The sequence below is a fragment of the Puma concolor genome, chromosome B4 (genome assembly GCF_028749965.1).
Source record: "Puma concolor isolate L17-30 chromosome B4, mPumCon1.1.hap2, whole genome shotgun sequence".
Taxonomy (NCBI): Eukaryota; Metazoa; Chordata; class Mammalia; order Carnivora; family Felidae; genus Puma; species Puma concolor.
In genome coordinates this window covers 78258117-78278982 of record NC_141673.1, presented here as the reverse complement: position 1 = coordinate 78278982, position 20866 = coordinate 78258117, and the positions used below count along the sequence as shown (strand labels likewise).

General features: G+C 41.6%; 1 protein-coding gene across 5 annotated transcripts in view; it reads left to right on the top strand.

The window, feature by feature from the left end:
* The window catches only part of BICD1 (BICD cargo adaptor 1), a 256993-nt gene that overhangs the window by 172620 nt on the left and 63507 nt on the right, over positions 1-20866 (top strand). The window lies entirely within an intron of this gene.

Here is a 20866-nt window from a genome sequence, read left to right as displayed (position 1 = left end):
AAATGTTGGTAGTATTTTGATAGGGATTGCACCAAATGTGTGGATTACTTTGGCTAGTACAGACATTTTAAAAATATTTGTTCGGGGCGCCTGGGTGGCGCAGTCGGTTGGGCGTCCGACTTCGGCCGGGTCACGATCTCGCGGTCCGTGGGTTCGGGCCCCGCGTCGGGCTCTGGGCTGGTGGCTCGGAGCCTGGAGCCTGTTTCCGATTCTGTGTCTCCCTCTCTCTCTGCCCCTCCCCCGTTCATGCTCTGTCTCTCTCTGTCCCAAAAATAAAAAAATAAAAAATTAAAAAAAAAAAAAAAAAAAAAAAAAAAAAAAAAATATTTGTTCTTCCAATCCATGAACATGGGATGTTTTCCCATTTCTTTTTGTCATCTTCAATTTCTTTCATAAGTGTTCTATAGGTTTCAGAGTACAGATCTTTTACTTCTTTGGTTAGGTTTATTCCTAGATATCTTATGATTTTTGGTGCAATTGTAAAGGGATTGGTTCCTTGAATTCTTTTTCTGCTTCTTCTTTATTGGTGTATAGAAATGTAACAGATTTCTGTACATTGATTTTATATACCTGCAACTTTACTGAATTCGTGTATCAGTTGTAGCAATTTTTTGGAGTCTTTCAGATTTTCCACATAGAGTATCATGTTGTCTGCGAATAGTGAAAGTTTGACTTCCTCCTTGCTGATTTGGATGCTTGTTGTTGTTGTTGTTGTTGTTGTTGTCTGCTTGCTGAGGCTAGGACTTCCAGTACTATGTTGAATAACAATGATGAGAGGGGACATCATATTCTTGTCCCTGACCATAGAGGACAAGCTCTCAGTTTTTCCCCATTGAGGATTATGTTACCTGCGAGTCTTTCATACATGGCCTTTTCTGTGCTGTACTTTGCCAAATGCTTTTTCTGCATCTATTGAGTGGATCATATGGTTCTTATCCTTTCTTTTATTAGTGTGGCGTATTGGGGCGCCTGGGTGGCTCAGTCGGTTGAGCGACCGACTTCAGCTCAGGTCACGATCTCACGGTTCGTGAGTTCGAGCCCCGCGTCGGGCTCTGGGCTGATGGTTCAGAGCCTGGAGCCTGCTTCCAATTCTGTGTCTCCCTCTCTCTCTGCCCCTCCCCCGTTCATGCTCTGTCTCTCTCTGTCTCAAAAATAAATAAACATTAAAAAAAATTTTTTTTTTTAAATGTGGTGTATCACATTGATTGATTTGCAGATACTGAACCACACTTGCAGCCCAGGAATAAATCCTACTTGATTGTGATAAATGCTTCTTTTAATGTACTATCGGATTCGATTTGCTAGTATTTTGTTGAGAATAATGGTATCCATGTTCACCAGGGATATTGGCCTATAATTTTCCTTTTAAAAAATTTTGAAAAATGTTTATTTATTTTTGAGAGAGAGAGAAAGAGAGAGAGACAGAGTGCAAGCTGGGGAGCGGTAGAGAGAGAGGGAGCCACAGAATCTGAAGCAGGGTCCAGGCTCTGAGCTGCCAGCACAGAGCCGACTCAGGACTCGAGCTCCCAAACCATGAGATCATGACCTGAGCCGAAGTTGGACACTCAACCAACTGAGCCACCCAGGCACCTCTGTAATTCTCCTTTTTAATGGGGTCTTTTTCTGGTTTTGGAATCAAAGTGATCTGTCCTCATAGAATGAGTTGGAAGTTTTCCTTCTATTTCTATTTTTTTGAAAAGTTTGAGAAGAATAGGTATTAACACTTCTTTAAATGTCTGGTAGAGGGGCGCCTGGGTGACGCAGTCGGTAAAGCGTCCGACTTCAGCCAGGTCACGATCTCGCGGTCCGTGAGTTCGAGCCCCGCGTCGGGCTCTGGGCTGGTGGCCCGGAGCCTGGAGCCTGTTTCCGATTCTGTGTCTCCCTCTCTCTCTGCCCCTCCCCCGTTCATGCTCTGTCTCTCTCTGTCCCAAAAATAAATAAAAACGTTGAAGAAGAAAAAAAAAAAATTAAAAAAAATAAAAAATAAAAAATAAATGTCTGGTAGAATTCTCCTGGGAAGCCATCTGGCCCTGGACTTTTGTTTGTTGGGAGATTTTTGATTACTGATTCAATTTGTTGGTTATGGGTCTGGTCAAGTTTTCTATTTCTTCCTGTTCTCGTTTTGGTAGTTTGTATGTTACTAGGAATTTATCCATTTGTTTGAAATTGCTCAGTTTGTTAGCATATAATTTTTCATAATATTCTCTTTTAATTGTATTTCTGTAGTGGTGGTTGTGATCTCTCCTCCTTCATTTGTGATTTTATTTATTTGGGTTCTTTCTCTTTTCTTTTTGATAAGTCTGGCTAGGGGGTTATCAATTTTAGTAATTCTTTCAAAGATCCAGCTCCTGGTTTCATTAATCTGTCCTTTTTTTTTTTTTTTTAATTTTCTGTATCTTTTATTTCTGCTCTAATCTTTATTATTTTCCTTGTTCTGCTGGCTTTAGTATTCATTTGTTGTTCTTTCTCTACCTCCTTTACATGTAATGTTAGGTTGCATATTTCAGATTTTTCTTGTTTCTTGAGGTAGAACCCTATAACTGTATACTTTCCTCTTATGACTGCTTTTGCTGCATCCCAAAGGTTTTGAACTATCTTGTTTTGTTTATCATTTATTTCCATGTATTTTTTAATTTCTTCTTTGATTTCCTTGTTGACCCATTCAGTTTTTAGTAGTATTTAACCTCCATGTATTTGCAGTCTTTCCAAATTTTTCCTTGTGGTTGACTTCTAGTTTCATAGTTTTGTAGTCTGAAAATATGCATAGTGTGATCTCAGTCTTTTTGTACTTGTTGAGGGCTGATTTGTGACCCGATATGTGATCTATTTTGGAGAATGTCCCATGTACACTCAAAAAGAATGTGTATTCTGCTTTAAGATGAAATGTTTGAATAATCTGTTAAGTCCATCTGGTCCAGTGTGTCATTGAAAGCCATTTTTCCCTTGTTGATTTTCTGCTTAGAAGATCTCTCCATTGCTGTAAGTGGGGTGTTAAAGTCTCTTATTATTATTATTATTATTATTATTATTATTATTATTTTATTTAGACAGAGAGTGAGCATGAGTGGGGGAGAAGGCAGAGAGAGGGAGGGAGGGAGAGGGAGGATGTCAAGCAGACTTCACTCTCAGCATGATGCCTGAGGCGGTGCTTGATACCACAACCCTGGGATCATGACCTGAGCTGAAATCAAGAGTCAGATGCTCAACTGATTGAGCCACCCAGGCACCCCTAATGTCCCCTACTATTATTGTATTATTGTCAGTGAGTTCTTTATGTTTGTTATTAATTGATTTATATATTTGAGTGTTCCAAGTTGACATAAATATTTCCAAGTTTTAGATCTTCTTGTTGGACAAACCACTTTATTATGATATAGGTATTCATCTCTTGTTACAATCTTTTGTGTAAAATCTAGTTTGTCTGATATGAGTGTTGGTATTCCAGCTTTCTCTTGATGTCTGTTTGCATGATAAATGGTTCTCCATCCCCTCATTTTCAATCTGCAGATGTTTTTAGGTCTGAAATGGGTCTCTTGTAGGCAGCATATAGATGGGTCTTTTTTTTTTTTTTAATCCATTCTGACACACTGTGCTTTTGATTGGAGCATTTAGTCCTTTTCCATTCAGAGTGATCATTGATAGATATGAACTTAGCGCCATGGTAGTACCTGTAAACTCCTTGTTTCTGGATATTTTCTCTGTTCGTTTCTAGTCTTTGTCCCTTTTGATGTTTCCTTTCCATTCAGAGTCTCCTTTAATATTTCTTGCAAGGCTGGCTTAGTGGTCATGAACTCCTTTAGTTTTTGTTTGCCTGGGAAACTCTTTATCTCTCCTTCTATTCTGAATGACAGCCTTTCTGGATAGTATTCTTGGGCTGCACATTTTTCCCATTCAGCACGTTGAATATATCATACCACTCCCTTCTTGCCTGCCAAGTTTTGAGGAAGGGGTATGCTGCTAACCTTATTTGTCTTCTTGTACAAGTCAGGGACTTCTTTTGTCTTGCCGCCTTTTGGATTTTTTCCTTATCTCTATATTTTGCCAATTTAACTATGATATGTCTTGGTGTTGACCTGCTTTTGTTGATTTTTGATGAGAGTTCTCTGTGCCTCTGGGATTTGGATGTCGTTTACTTCCCCAGATTAGGGAAGTTTTTAACTATTATTTCCTCAGTCAACCTTCTGCCCCCTTTTCCTCTGTTCTTATTCTGGAACTCCTATGATATGAATGTTATTAGGCTTTATGGATCACTGAGTTCTCAAAGTCTACATTCATGATCTAATATTTTTCTTTCCCTCTTCTTTTCAGCTTCACAATTTTCCATAATTTCATCTCCCATTTTTTAAAGGTTTGTTGATTTATTTTGAGAGAGAGAGAGAGTGCAAGCAGGGAAGCGGCAGAGAGAGGGAGAGACAGAATCCCAGAGCAGGGTCTGAACTGTCAGCCGAGTGCTCAAACTCACAAACTGTAATATCATCCACCTGAGCCGAGATTAAGAGTCAGATGCTTAACTGACTGAGCCACCTAGGCACCCCCATAATTTTATCTTTTTTCTTTTTAACAATGTTTATTTTTGAGACAGACAGAGCATGAGTGGAGGAGGGACACAGAGAGAGGGAAACACAGAACCTGAAGCAGGTTCCAGGTTCTGAGCTGTCAGCCCAGAGCCCAACACGGGGCTCAAACCCACAAACTGCAAGATAATAATCTGAGCCAAAGTCAAATGCTTAACCAATTTAGCCACCCAGGTACCCCCATAATGTTATCTTCTATATCACTTATTTGCTTCTCTACTTCTTCCATCCTCGTGGTCATTACATCCAGTCAGTTTTGCATTTTGGTTATAGCATTTTTTATTTTGGCCTGACTAGTTTTAGGACTTTTACCTCTGCAGTAAGGGACTCCATGGTGTCTTCTATTCTTTTCTTAAGCCTAGCTAGTATCCTTATGATTGTTGTTTTAAATTCTGGCTCAAGCATATTACTTATATCTGTTTCGCTTAGATCCCCTGACCTAACCTTTTCTTGTTCTTTCTTTTGGGATGAATTCCTCCATCTTGGCATTTTGTCTAGCTCTCTGTCTTCTTTTGTATGTTAAGAAAGTCTGTTATGTTTCCTCCTCCTGACAGAAATGGATTTATGAAGCAGAGGTCATATACCGTCCAGAACCTGGCGCTTCAGGAAGTGTCTCTAGTGTATGCTATGTGCACTCTGCTGCTGTTTTTTGGCTGCTCTTTCCCTCCGGTCAATCTTCTGCAGAGTTTCTCTGTAGAGAGTTAAACTAAGCCAGAGTGTGGCTAGTTTTAACTAGGTGTGCTCTGATCTACTTGTTAAAGAAGACCTGATGTTATTTCCACTAGAGCTGAAGCTTTGCAGAACTCTGTGATCGGTAGTAGACATGGTGTGTGTTTGTTGGGGGGTGGGGGTAGGGGGTTGTGCTGGTCTTCTGGAGGAGAGGCCCATTGCACTGATTCTTAGGCATACTTCCCCCAAAAAAGCAGTACCTGCAATGTGCAGGGGGGTGGGCCTTGGTGTAAGCAGTTTATTTAGGCTGCCACTGTCGGCACTGTGCTGGTTAATGAAGTTAGTTTATGCTGAGGAGTGGGGAAGAGAAATGGTGTCAGCTGCCTCCCTTGTCCCCAGCTAGGGGAGTTTGTGCCTGCTGTTGTCTGGGAAGTCCTCCCAGAAGGGCAAACCATCTCCCCTTGTATAACCTAGTCATCCCTCATATCCTTGCCCTCACCCTGTCTGTGTCTGGGCCATCTGCCCACCAGGCAGCACAGGCTTTGTTGCTCTTGTATAGTCACTAATTCATGTCTAGTCAGGACCTGATCCTGATTACCCTTTTTTAAAAAACATTTATTTATTATTGAGAGACAGAGAGAAACAGAGCATGAGCATGGGAGGGGCAGAGAGAGGAGGAGATACAGAATATGAAGCAGGCTCCAGGCTCTGAGCTGTCAGCACAGAGTCCAACATGGGGCTCGAACTCAAAAACCGCGAGATCGTGACCGGAGTCGAAGTCGGATGCTTAACTGACTGAGCCACCCAGGCACCCCTGTTTTACCCTTTTTAAAAATAATTAATGTTTTTTTTTTTTTTTAGAGAGAGAGAGAGTGCAAGTGGTGGAGGGGCAGAGAGAGTGGGAGACACAGAATCTGAAGCAGGCTCCAGGCTCTGAGCTGTCAGCACAGACCCCAGTGCAGGGCTCCAATCCACGAAACACGAGATCATGGCCCAAGCCAAAGTCAGATGCTTAACCGACTGAGCCAGCGAGGCACCCGATTTTACCCTTTTTTATATTGATCTACTCCTCTGCTTTTATTTTTATGCCATTATTTAAATCTGATCGTCCAGTCAACCCTTGGCAGTTGCAAGTGATAAGGGGCTTAGTGGTTTACACCATTCAGCTGTACAGATACTATCATTTTCTACTGTCTCAAAATAACATTTTTCAGTGATTTGGTCTGTGGATTGTTTAAAATTTTCCTTTAAAAGGCAAAAGTCTTGCAGTCAAATAAACTTAGCAAACACTGCATACCATGTTTGCTCTTACAAAGTTTCAAAGCATACTAGCGAATGAAGTGCTCTGGAAAGTCCAGCAACAACAACAAAAATAAGCACATGACTTTATTTAAGGTAGTATTTCCCAAACTTATGTTTGAATGACTCCTAGTAACTCTATATAGAATAGCCTACTTCAGAACTCACTGTGGGAAATGCTGTCCTGAAATCATAATTCTCTTCTTCTTTATTACTCTTGCCCAGCCACAACAAATCTTCTACTTCCTTTTTCTTGCTGAGCATGTTTGTTTTAAGCCACATTTCAAAATTGCCCTGTTTGTTCTTCCTAGTTATTAAGTCTAGATTGCAATTAAAGATACCGACTCTTTGGTGCTCTGGATATTGTGTTTTCTTCGTTGGTAGCTCTCCTGAAGACTTGTGAAGCCCACATACTGCCTGTTAGAGCAATAGGGTTTACCTTATTGTGATTTTGGAAGAAAATCCTTATGTGTCCATCAGCTTGTTATCATAGAGATGTCTTGCTCTGTTTCTCATTCATTGTACCCATTCTTATTAGAGATAACATTGCAAGTCATGTCAGTCATATATCAATACAATAAATGAGTTTATCAAATCTTTTCCTTAGTGCAAATTTCTAGAGATGGAATAAAGTATAAATATGCATGGAATGGGTGTCACCAATAAGAATTTCTTAACACTAGGGGATTTTACATGGGACCTGCTTTGTAGGTGTGCTTTTTAAATTTTTTTTCGGTTTATGAACTCACATGTATAAAATATACTCACCCCTACAAAGACTTCCTTAGCTTCTCTTCATGTTACCACTAATCCTGTCCAAGCTGGAAATGATGAGTTGAGCTCTGGGATACAACTCCCATGTGTGACATTCCCACTGGATTCTAGGGCACTGTGATAAACAATTACTGAGAAAGTCCCTGCTGTCATGGCTCTTACATCCAGTAGGAGAAAAAATAGCCAATAAGCAAACAAACAAATCAGTAGCGATAAGCATTTTCCAGACCATTAACACAGGATTATGTGAATGTGACTGGGTAGCTACTTTAGATTGAATGATCAGGAAAAGCTTCTTATGGAGAAGACATTTAGGTTGAAATCCTAATGAAGAAACAGCAATGTGAACAAGGAAAAGGGAATCCCCAAATGCAAAAACTCTAAAGGAGGACCCAACTTGGGGTGGTTGAGAAACCAAAAGGCCAAGGAAGGGAGCCTCATGGGTGAATGTGAGCAAAATAGATGATGAGCTCTTTATTTTTTCTTTAATTTTTTTTTAACGTGTATTTATTTTTGAGACAGAGAGAGACAGAGCATGAACAGGGGAGGGGCAGAGAGAGAGGGAGACACAGAATCTGAAACAGGCTCCAGGCTCTGAACGGTCAGCACAGAGCCCGACGCGGGGCTCAAACTCACGGACCATGAGATCATGACCTGAGCCGAAGTCGGATGCTTAACCAACTGAGCCACCTAGGCGCCCCAATGATGAGCTCTTTAAAGGAGGCAGGAGGCAGGGCACATGGGGTTCTGTTAGCACTGGTAAGGATTTGAGAATCATTAGCATATAGATGGTTTATTGAAAGCCAGAGACCTTGACAAGGTTGCCTTTGGGGAGTAAGTAGACAGGAAAGGGGGGGTCCTCAGCATAGATTTGGAACAGTCAACATTTAGAGGTTGAGCAGAGAAAGATGAGGAGCAAGTCAGAAAGGACTCTAAAGAAGCAACCAGTGAGGTTAGTTTAGATGTCTGGAAAGCCATTAGGAGAAGGTGTTTCTAAAAGGAGGGAGTGGTAAATCCCATTGAAGAAGTGGAGTAAGAGGAAAACAGATATGCTTGTTACAAATCTAGTGGCAGCACGCAAAGTCATTGATGACTTTGATGAGAGCGGTTTGAGTGTTCCTCAGAATGGACTGAAGACAAATATGATCTGAGAAAGGGTGATCATGCATAAAGAAATAGAGATACAGATATAAAGGTCAAAGGTTTTTTTAAATAAATTTTAAAAATATTTATTTATTTATTTTCAGATATAGAAAGAGAGCATGAGCACAAGCAGGGGAGGGGCAGAGAGAGAGAGAGGGAGACACAGAATCCAAAGCAGACTCCAGATTCTGAGTTGTCAGCAGAAAGCCCGACGTGGGACTCAAACTCACAAACTGTGAGATCATGACCTGAGCCAAAGTCGGATGTTTGACTGACTGAGCCACCCGGGCGCCCCAAGGTTTGTTAGTTTTAAGGAAGGATTTGTTATCTTTGTGAACAGTAGATTGGAAGCAACTAATGAAAATGAGAATGGGAATAGGAGCCAAACCTTGCCTTCCTCCCCACACTACCACAACCAAGGAAATGTGAGACAAGGTTCTAGGGGAGGGAAGGACAAACTGATGATAGGAGAACAGGGAAGCAGGAAACTTACTACATTGTAGACATGTAGCATGGCCACTAGTGCTTAAGACCTGTTTGGATTTGAAAGAATCAAGACTTTTTTGGTTTTTTAATCGATCCCTCCTACCAGGTACCATTTTAATCCACAAAACAACCCTTGGAGGTGGTTCCTCCTGCAAGAAAAGAAGCAGACATGGAGAAGTAAGTAACCTCGGCCAAAGTTAGTAAGTGTTGGAGTATGGCTGTTCAGCTTTGGGCATGCAAGGCAGAGTTAAGCTTTATGATCAAGAGAGAGGGATGGAAGGGAATTAAATGTGTTTGCAAGAGAGTAAGTGTGTGACAGTAGTGGGATCGAAGCTGGATGAGGAGGGAAGTGAAGACCCAAGGTCATAGATAATGAGCAAGTTGGAGATCAAAGGTGGAAGAATGGCTGGGTTAGGAGAACCAGAGATGATTTAGAAGAGTAGGAGATTTAGTTACTGGTGACAACATGACAGAGTGGGTGGCTGACATGTGATAGAAGAGCAGATCACCCGCGTTGAGGTTGAGGAACTGAGAAGTCAGGACCTGTCCCACGATCTGTCATCCAGTAGCCCCATCCTTCTTCTTGCCTCGCGGAAGAGAAACTCAGAGACTTGTGCTCACGGAATCCTCAAATAAAGCGTCGGCTAGTCCTAAGGCATGGAGAGTTGGGGCAGTGCAGGTGGCAATGTCAGCAGTTTCCCTTGGGTTAAAGTGGGTCACGACCCCTTTTCCTCTCCGTTCCCCACCCCTACACTTTCCTCAGCTACCCAATTCCAGGCATTCTTGGCCCCAGGGCAGAGAATTCTTGGCCCAGGAGAGGCAGAGAAAACAATGGTCCACTCCTCTCACCAACTGAGAGAAGTGTTAATTTTTGGCAAGGGAAGGAAAATAAGCAAACTGCCTGGCAGTGGCAACTCTGTGGCAGAGAAGTGAGAAATAACCCCATTCGTTCCCCCTCTGCAGCTTTTCCCACTTGGACCACCATCTCTGGTCCAGATCAGATCAGAAGTTCCTGCTTTGACTATCCAAATTGATACTACTTACAACTTTATAAGCCACATCACTAACTCTCACATTCACTTTGTCATAAATGTCTTTTCTTCTTACAGCTCGATTTAGGTGCCTTTATCCTTACTCTGTTTTTTTCCCTCTTCTTTTCTTATCATGTCAGCCATTCTAGCTGCAGCCTACCTCAGTACTCCTAGCTCTCTCACTTTGGCTCTTGGAGTGGCTGCTCAAGTTCATTCTCTGTGGCTCACTCTTCTTGTAGCCCAACCTCCCTGCTCCAAGCAGGGTCACTTGTCAAACTATAGGTCTGATCACATGACTGCTTTGCTTAAGAGACCGTGATGGTTTGTTCCCCCCGATTCCTTTGTTTAACATAGAATTTCCCGCAAAATTGTCTCGAGCTACTTTGCTCCAATCACACCAAACTGCACTATTTTCTAACCTACAGCCCATTTAAGGACTTAAAATGTTCTAAGCACTAAAAACATTTTGGTTCTTCCTCCATCCCATAGATTAACAATACTAGTCTGTAATTCAACATTTTATTGTATGGAATAATACTGAACTTAGACCTAAGCTGAAAATAATTGTCCATTTTCTAGATTTTTGTGAATTTCTCTTTCTATCTCTCTGTCAGTGCTTTATCTTTACTGATTCCCGCAAAGTAATGCCCAGTCTGACCACTGGGTATTTTTTTTTTTCAATATATAAAATTTATTGTCAAATTGGTTCCCATACAACACCCAGTGCTCATCCCAAAAGGTGCCCTCCTCAATACCCATCACCCACCCTCCACTCCCTCCCACCCCCCATCAACCCTCAGTTTGTTCTCAGTTTTTAAGAGTCTCTTATGGGGGCGCCTGGGTGGCGCAGTCGGTTAAGTGTCTGACTTCAGCCAGGTCACGATCTCGCGGTCAGTGAGTTCGAGCCCCGCGTCAGGCTCTGGGCTGATGGCTCGGAGCCTGGAGCCTGTTTCCGATTCTGTGTCTCTCTCTCTCTGCCCCTCCCCCGTTCATGCTCTGTCTCTCTCTGTCCCAAAAATAAATAAACGTTGGAAAAAAAAAAAAAAGAGTCTCTTATGCTTTGGCTCTCTCCCACTCTAACCTCTTTTTTTTCCCCCTTCCCCTCCCCCATGGGTTTCTGTTAACTTTCTCAGGATCCACATAAGAGTGAAAGCATATGGTATCTGTCTTTCTCTGTATGGCTTATTTCACTTAGCATCACACTCTCCAGTTCCATCCACGTTGCTACAAAGGGCCATATTTCGTTCTTTCTCATTGCCCTGTAGTACTCCATTGTGTATACAAACCACAATTTCTTTATCCATTCATGAGTTGATGGACATTTAGGCTCTTTCCATAATTTGGCTATTGTTGAGAGTGCTACTATAAACATTGGGTACAAGTGCCCCTATGCATCAGTACTCCTGTATCCCTTGGGTAAATTCCTAGCAGTGCTACTGCTGGGTCATAGGGTAGGTCTATTTTTAATTTTTTGAGGAACCTCCACACTGTTTTCCAGAGTGGCCACACCAGTTTGCATTCCCACCAACAGTGCAAGAGGGTTCCCATTTCTCCACATCCTCTCCAGCATCTATAGTCTCCTGATTTGTTCATTTTGGCCACTCTGAGTGGCGTGAGGTGATAGCTGAGTGTGGTTTTGATTTGTATTTCCCTGATGAGGAGCGACGTTGAGCATCTTTTCATGTGCCTGTTGGCCATCCGGATGTCTTCTTTAGAGAAGTGTCTATTCATGTTTTCTGCCCATTTCTTCACTGGGTTATTTGTTTTTCGGGTGTGGAGTTTGGTGAGCTCTTTATAGATTTTGGATACTAGCCCTTTGTCCGATATGTCATTTGCAAATATCTTTTCGCATTCCATTGGTTACCTTTTACTTTTGTTGGTTGTTTCCTTATCTTCATAAGGTCCCAGTAATTCATTTTTGTTTTTAATTCCCTTGCCTTTGGGGATGTGTCAAGTAAGAGATTGCTATGGCTCAGGTCAGAGAGGTCTTTTCCTGCTTTCTCCTCTAGGGTTTTGATGGTTTCCTGTCTCACATTCAGGTCCTTTATCCATTTTGAATTTGTTTTTGTGAATGGTGTGAGAAAGTGGTCTAGTTTCAACCTTCTGCATGTTGCTGTCCAGTTCTCCCAGCACCATTTGTTAAAGAGACTGTCTTTTTTCCATTGGATGTTCTGTCCTGCTTTGTCAAAGATTAGTTGGCCATACGTTTGTGGGTCTAGTTCTGGGGTTTCTATTCTATTCCATTAGTCTATGTGTCTGTTTTTGTGCCAATACCATGCTGTCTTGATGATGACAGCTTTGTAGTAGAGGCTAAAGTCTGGGATTGTGATGCCTCCTGCTTTGGTCTTCTTCTTCAAAATTACTTTGGCTATTTGGGGCCTTTTGTGGTTCCAAATGAATTTTAGGATTGCTTGTTCTAGTTTCGAGAAGAATGCTGGTGCAATTTTGATTGGGATTGCATTGAATGTGTAGATAGCTTTGGGTAGTATTGACATTTTGACAATATTTATTCTTCCAATCCATGAGCAGGGAATGTCTTTCCATTTCTTTATATCTTCTTCAATTACCTTCATAAGCTTTCTATAGTTTTCAGCATACAGATCCTTTACATCTTTGGTTAGATTTATCCCTAGGTATTTTATGCTTCTTGGTGCAATTGTGAATGGGATCCGTTTCTTTATTTGTCTTTCTGTTGCTTCATTGTTAGTGTATAAGAATGCAACTGATTTCTATACATTGATTTTGTATCCTGCAACTTTGCTGAATTCATGTATCAGTTCTAGCAGACTTTTGGTGGAGTCTATCAGATTTTCCATGTATAGTATCATGTCATCTGCAAAAAGTGAAATCACTTCATCTTTGCCAATTTTGATGCCTTTGATTTCTTTTTGTTGTCTGATTGCTGATGCTAGAACTTCCAACACTATGTTAAACAACAGCGGTGAGAGTGGGCATCCCTGTTGTGTTCCTGATCTCAGGGAAAAAGGTCTCAGTTTTTCCCCATTGAGGATGATGTTAGCTGTGGGCTTTTCATAAATGGCTTTTATGATGTTTAAGTATGTTCCTTCTATCCCGACTTTCTCAAGGGTTTTTATTTTTTACTTTTATTTTTTTTTTATTTAAAAAAATTTTTTTTAATGTTTATTTATTTTTGAGACAGAGACAGAGCATGAACGGGGGAGGGTCAGAGAGAGGGAGACACAGAATCCGAAACAGGCTCCAGGCTCTGAGCTGTCAGCACAGAACCCGACGCGGGGCTTGAACTCACGGACTGTGAGATCATGACCTGAGCCAAAGTCGGTGGCTTAACCGACTGAGCCACCCAGGCGCCCCTCTCAAGGGTTTTTATTAAGAAAGGGTGCTGAATTTTGTCAAAGGCCTTTTCTGCATCGATTGACAGGATTATATGGTTCTTATCTTTTCTTTTATTAATGTGATGTATCACGTTGATTGATTTACGAATGTTGAACCAGCCCTGCATCCCAGGAATGAATCCCACTTGATCATGGTGAATAATTCTTTTTATATGCTGTTGAATTCGATTTGCTAGTATCTTATTGAGAATTTTTGCGTCCATATTCATCAGGGATATGGGCCTGTAGTTCTCTTTTTTTACTGGGTCTCTGTCTGGTTTGGGAATCAAAGTAATACTGGCTTCATAGAATGAGTCTGGAAGTTTTCCTTCCCTTTCGATTTTTTGGAATAGCTTGAGAAGGATAGGTATTATCTCTGCTTTAAACGTCTGGTAGAACTCCCCTGGGAAGCCATCTGGTCCTGGACTCTTATTTGTTGGGAGATTTTTGATAACCAATTCAATCTCTTCGCTGGTTATGGGTCTGTTCAAGCTTTCTATTTCCTCCTGATTGAGTTTTGGAAGAGTGTGGGTGTTCAGGAATTTGTCCATTTCTTCCAGGTTGTCCAGGTTGTCCAATTTGTTGGCATATACTTTTTCATAGTATTCCCTGATAATTGTTTGTATCTCTGAGGGATTGGTTGTAATAATTCCATTTTCATTCATTATTTTATCTATTTGGGTCATCTCCCTTTTCTTTTTGAGAAGCCTGGCTAGAGGTTTGTCAATTTTGTTTATTTTTTCAAAAAACCAACTCTTGGTTTCGTTGATCTGCTCTACAGTTTTTTTAGATTCTATATTGTTTATTTCTGCTCTGCTCTTTATTATTTCTCTTCTTCTGCTGGGTTTAGGCTGCCTTTGCTGTTCTGCTTCTATTTCCTTTAGGTGTGCTGTTAGATTTTGTATTTGGGATTTTTCTTGTTTCTTGAGATAGGCCTGGATTGCAATGTATTTTCCTCTCAGGACTGCCTTCGCTGCATCCCAAAGCATTTGGATTGTTGTATTTTCATTTTCGTTTGTTTCCATCTATTTTTTAATTTCTTCTCTAATTGCCTGGTTGACCCACTCATTCTTTAGTACTGTGTTCTTTAACCTCCATGCTTTTGGAGGTTTTCCAGACTTTTTCCTGTGGTTGATTTCAAGCTTCATAGCATTGTGGTCGGAAAGTATGCATGGTATAATTTCAATTCTTGTATACTTATGAAGGGCTGTTTTGTGACCCAGTATATGATCTATCTGGAGAATGTTCCATGTGCACTCGAGAAGAAAGTATATTCTATTGCTTTGGGATGCAGAGTTCTAAATATATCCGTCAAGTCCATCTGATCCAATGTATCATTCAGGGCCCTTGTTTCTTTATTGACCATGTGTCTAGATGATCTATCCATTTTTGTAAGTGGGGTGTTAAAGCCCCCTGCAATTACCACATTCTTATCAATAAGGTTGCTTATGTTTATGAGTAATTGTTTTATATATTTGGGGGCTCCGGTATTCGGCGCATAGACATTTATAATTGTTAGCTCTTCCTGATGGATAGACCCTGTGATTATTATATAATGCCCTTCTTCATCTCTTGTTACAGCCTTTAATTTAAAGTCTAGTTTGTCTGATATAAGTATGGCTACTCCAGCTTTCTTTTGGCTTCCAGTAGCATGATAAATACTTCTCCATCCCCTCACTCTCAATCTAAAGGTGTCCTCAGGTCTAAAATGAGTCTCTTGTAGACAGCAAATAGATGCGTCTTGTTTTTTTATCCATTCTGATACCCTATGTCTTTTGGTTGGCGCATTTAATCCATTTACATTCAGTGTTATTATAGAAAGATACGGGTTTAGAGTCATTGTGATATCTGTATGTTTTATGCTTGTAGCGATGTCTCTGGTACTTTGTCTCACAGGATCCCCCTTAGGATCTCTTGTAGGGCTGGTTTAGTGGTGACGAATTCCTTCAGTTTTTGTTTGTTTGGGAAGACCTTTATCTCTCTTTCTGTTCTAAATGACAGACTTGCTGGATAAAGGATTCTCGGCTGCATATTTTTTTCTGTTCAACACATTGAAGATCCCCTGCCAATCCTTTTGGCCTGCCAAGTTTCAAAAGAGAGATCAGTCACGAGTCTTATAGGTCTCCCTTTATATGTGAGGGCACGTTTATCCCTTGCTGCTTTCAGAATTTTCTCTTTATCCTTGTATTTTGCCAGTTTCACTATGATATGTCGTGCAGAAGATCGATTCAAGTTACGTCTGAAGGGAGTTCTCTGTGCCTCTTGGATTTCAGTGACTTTTTCCTTCCCCAAATCCGGGAAGTTCTCAGCTATTATTTCTTCAAGTACACCTTCATCACCTTTCCCTCTCTCTTTCTCCTCTGGGACACCAATTATGCGTATATTATTTTTTTAGTGTATCACTTAGTTCTCTAATTTTCCCCTCATACTCCTGGATTTTTTTTATCTCTCTTTTTCTCAGCTTCCTCTTTTTCCATAATTTTATCTTCTAGTTCACCTATTCTCTCCTCTGCCTCTTCAATCCGAGCTGTGGTCGTTTCCATTTTGTTATGCATTTCGTTTAAAGCGTTTTTCAGCTCCTCCTGACTGTTCCTTAGTCCCTTGATCTCTGTAGCAAGAGATTCTCTGCTGTCCTCTATACTGTTTTCAAGCCCAGCGATTAATTTTATGACTTTTATTCTAAATTCACTTTCTGTTATATTATTTAAATACTTTTTGATCAGTTCATTAGCTGTTGTTATTTCCTGGAGATTCTTTTGAGGGGAATTCTTCCGTTTGGTCATTTTGGATAGTCCCTGGAGTGGTGCGGACCTGCAGGGCACTTCCCCTGTGCTGTGGTGTATAACTGGAGTTGGTGGGCGGGGCCGCAGTCAGACCTGATGTCTGCCCCCAGCCCACCGCTGGGGCCACAGTCAGACTGGTGTGTGCCTTCTCTTCCCCTCTCTTAGGGGCGGGATTCACTGTGGGGTGGCGTGGCCCGTCTGAGCTACTTGCACACTGCCAGGCTTGTGGTGCTGGGGATCTGGCGTATTAGCTGGAGTGAGTAGGCAAGGTGCACGGGGGCAGGGGGGGCAGGCTTAGCTCGCTTCTCCTTAGGTGATCCACTTCAGGAGCCCTATGGCAGCGGGAGGGTGTCAGACCCACTGCCGGAGGGGTGGCTCCGCAGAAGCACAGCTTTGGGTGTTTGCTCGGAGCAAGCAAGTTCCCTGGCAGGAACTGGTTCCCTTTGGGATTTTGGCTGGGGGATGGGCGAGGGAGATGGCGCTGGCTAGCACCTTTGTTCCCTGCCAAACTGAGCTATGTCGTCCCGGGGCTCAGCAACTCTCCCTCCCTTTGTCCTCCAACCTTCCCACTTTCCGAGCAGAGCTGTTCACTTATGACCTCCCAGATGCTAAGTCCCGCTTGCTGTTGGAACACACTCCGTCTGGCCCCTCCGCTTTTGCCAGCCAGACTCAGGGCTCTGCTTGGCCAGCAGGCCGTCCCTCCACACTGGCTCCCTCCCTCCAGTCCGTGGAGCGCGCACCGCCTCTCCGCCCTTCCTACCCCTTCCATGGGCCTCTCGTGTGCACTTGGCTCTGGAGACTCCGTTCTGCTAGTCTTCTGGTGGTTTTCTGGGTTATTTAGGCAGGTGTAGGTGAAATCTAAGTGATCAGCAGGACTCGCGGTGAGCCCAGCGTCCTCCTACGCCGCCATCTTCTGCCCTCCCTTGACCACTGGGTATTTTAACACTGCCCTCAACACAAATATGACTCTGCTTTTGTTTCAAAAGTTTACTTCTGACTAGAAGGGCTGTCCTCTTTATCGATTTAGTTAACTCTACTACATGTCCTTCAAGGTCTGCTCAAATGTAACTTCCTTTGTAAGGCTTTCGCTGACTCAACCAGTAGTAATTGACTGCTCAGCCTTGTGGTGTGAACCTCTCTAACAACACTTGTTCTGTTGTGTTATGGTGAATTATCTGTGTGTCTGGCATCTCTGCTCCTTTCCGCATGTTACATTATTAAATCCTTATAATTACCACATAACGTTAAGTATTAGGATCCCCATTTTACAGATGAATAAACTGGAGGGTCTAGTGCCCATCTCACACAAGCTATTATAAAGACCTAATGTGACAGTGAATTAACTAATTTATAAAAGACTAAGCTATATGACTGGAAGGCATTATTTACACAATACTTTTGTGTGGTAACAAATGCTTAGATTTTCTTCTTGCCGATAATAGAAGGAATGTATTGTTTGCGCAAAAAGAAATCCTTTTAATATTAATTAAAATAAAACTAAGAATGCTGCTATGCTCTAGTGCAATGCAAATAATGAGGATAGTCAACCCCAAACATTTCAGGTCCATTTGCTCTGAGGAGGAACTGGAGCTCAGGTCTCTGGAGGTGACAAACTAAAGCATTCCCTAGTCGTACCTCGTCTCCCTTTCTCTCCTGCTTTATTTTTCTCACTCTCCTTATTCTTTACAGGGGTTTTTAGAAGAGCTCAGAAACATCTTATCCCAGGAAGAAAAAATTGTAGGAGATAAATGTATGATGCGTGGCACAAAAAACAATAGAAATCTTTTAAATTTATGATGGAAGCAAAGAACATTGCTCAAAGAATGTAGTCTTTGCCAGTTCAAAAACAAGGACTTCTAGCAAAATACATAAAACCAGGGGCACCTGGGTGGCTCTGTCGGTTGAAGGTCTGACTTCTGTTCAGGTCATGATCTCACGGTTCATGAGTTAGAGTCTTGCATTGGGCTCGCTGCTCTCAGTGTGGAGACTGGAGTCCACTTGGAATCCTCTGTCTTCCTCTCTCTTTGCCCCTTCCCTGCTCACATGTGCTCTCTCCCCCCCCACCTCAAAAATAAATAAACATTAAAAAGAATACAGAAGACCAGTTTTCTTCCTTTGGGCCTTATGTCTGTTTCCTTGTTAGCTACTCTTTCAACTTAACCTGTCTCCCAGCTAAGCTCCTCCTTTTCCTTATTTAGCATCAGGAGTTTTCATTAGCCATTTTATGAGTTATTTGATAGTGATCCTCATTAGTGTTGCTGTGGCCTTAAATTTGACATTTACCATCTTACTATATAAGATTTTAATGGTTAATTCTCAGTGTATTCAAGCTAGGCTTCTGGTTATTACATTTTTTTTTTACAATGTCTACATTCACATTTTAGAGCATGTGTTACATCTTAACATGTTTCTTTACAATTTTATATAAATGACTGGCATCCAATTTATCAGGCTTCTTCACATCTTTATGCAGGTAAATATGGACAACTAAATAAATATATATCACTCAGTTAATGGTAAGTTTCTCAAGAAATAGAACAATATTATTTCAAGGTTTCATGTTCTGCAAAATAAAAGAATTTAATGAAATATTTTAATTTGGCTTTATAGCCAAACTCCACTGTTTTTCATTCTATACTTATTGAGCACGTGTGTCCAAGGAACAGGGAATAAAGTAACATTTCTGCCTCCAAGTTGCTGGACTATATAGTGAAGAAGAATTATAGCAAGTCTAGTTATTTCCCAGATTTAGGTATGTTTTATTTCAAAGTGTGTTATTCTCCCTTTGGTCCCCACTCTAAAGCAATGCAAGACCAAAAGCCATCATCCCAGCAATAATATTCTTCTTTAAATTTTGAGTTAACCATTTGTATTCCTGTTTTGTTGTTAATCCCATGGTTATAAGGGCTTAAAATTTGCCAGGTATTAGGGACACATCGATGAGCAATACAGAAAAGGTTCACTATGTTCAGATGAAAAAGGAAATTTAATGTCAAAAGTATAAAAGGTACGTGAATGATTTCAAGTAATGATTGGTGCTATTCTTTCAATGGTTATTTTTTGAGTGCCTACTATATGCTAAAGGCTGACATATAAAGTAAATCATGTAAGGTGAAGGGAGGGCCAGGGAGCTGTCATCTTAGCTGTTGAGAGAAGGTCCCTCTGAGGAGATGACATTTGAATTGAGATCTAAATGACAAGCAGAAGCAGAAGAGTTTTTTTGACCTGGGTCCTCAGAGTCTATGGATAGAATTCAGGAGACTTGATGATAAACTTGGGTGGGAAAAATAATTACATTGCGTTCACTGAAGTCAGGCTGAAATTTGACTTTGTCTTGATGTGAATGTAGGTGTCAAACCTCAGTAGTATCATCATCGCCTGTTACTTTGTGATCAGTAATTTCATACCACATGTCTGTTCTTGCAGGTATTTTGAAATATCATCATTGCTTTGAAATTATGGTATTTCTTAGATCTGCCACTAAATCGGATTATTACGTTGGGTTAATAAAGAAGCACACGTGATTATGCTGTCAGTCAGTATTGCTGTGTAGTCACCTCAACATTTAGAGGCTTAAAGCAGCAGTCCATGATTCCAAGGATCAGTCATTTGGGTTGTGCTCAGCTGAGCAGTTCTTATGGACGGGCCTGTGGTCACTCACAGGGCCGCTTGTCACCCGGCAGCCCAACTGAGCAAAATAGTCCACAAAGTCCCTCTCCCGTGCTTGGCAGCTGGTGCTGACTGTGGGCTGGACGGCATGGCTCCTGCAGGCGGGCCTGGCTTCTTCGTATGGTGGCACTGTTCCACCTTGTGAGGCTGAGGCTCAGAAATCCCACAACACTTCCACCCCCTTCTGCAGGTTAGAGCAAGTCAGAGGCCAGCTCAGAGTCCGCTTAAGAGGAGACTCCAAGAGAAGTATGATTAATTGGGGTCCATTACTGTAATAAATGACCTGATTACCATATCGTAATTTTTAAAACATTGTATTAATTTAATTGTAATATAATCAGTATCCTTTGTGATCCTGTCAAAGCATAAGCTCTGAGGAAGGAAATTTTCCCTCCTCTCTGTGCCTGAGCCTAAGAATTAAACATAAGACATATTATATAAGACATACACAAGATACGACAGATGAACAAGAAGAAAGCATACAAATTAACTTTTTTATGTGTACACAGCGGGCTTTAGAAGGAAACCAAAGAAGCCATCAAGCCCCCAAACTTACATATACCTTTTACACAAAAAATGATAAATTGTGGGGATGTGACAAGATATGATAACTTGTGCTAGGGGCAGTACATTGTGGAACAGTGACTAGGAAATGTATGGAGAACCTAATAGAAGATCAGGGTTATTTTAGTAGGTTTGTTTGTACAAGTCCATTTTGGTGCCCATACTGTCTCTGCTGATAAGAATGTTCTTCTCTTCTGGTACAGGGAGAGCGCCTTTCTCAGGGGCAGTTTCGTGTCCTGCTTTTAGGTAGAAAGGGGGAGGGCAGAGAGAACGCTTCCTGCATCAGCTGTTTCTCAAGGGCCTGCAGCTCAAAATAATCAGTATGCATGCTCTGAACCCTTGAAAATATTATTCTGAGAAAAGCTTCATCACCTTCAACATGTTGTCAAAGAGGGCCATGGCACAAATGAGGTCAAGAACCCTTGATCAGGGGGCACATGGGTGGCTCAGTTAGTTAGGCATCTGACTCTGGCCCAGGTCATGATCTGGTGGTTCACATGTTCAAGCCCCACATCCATCTC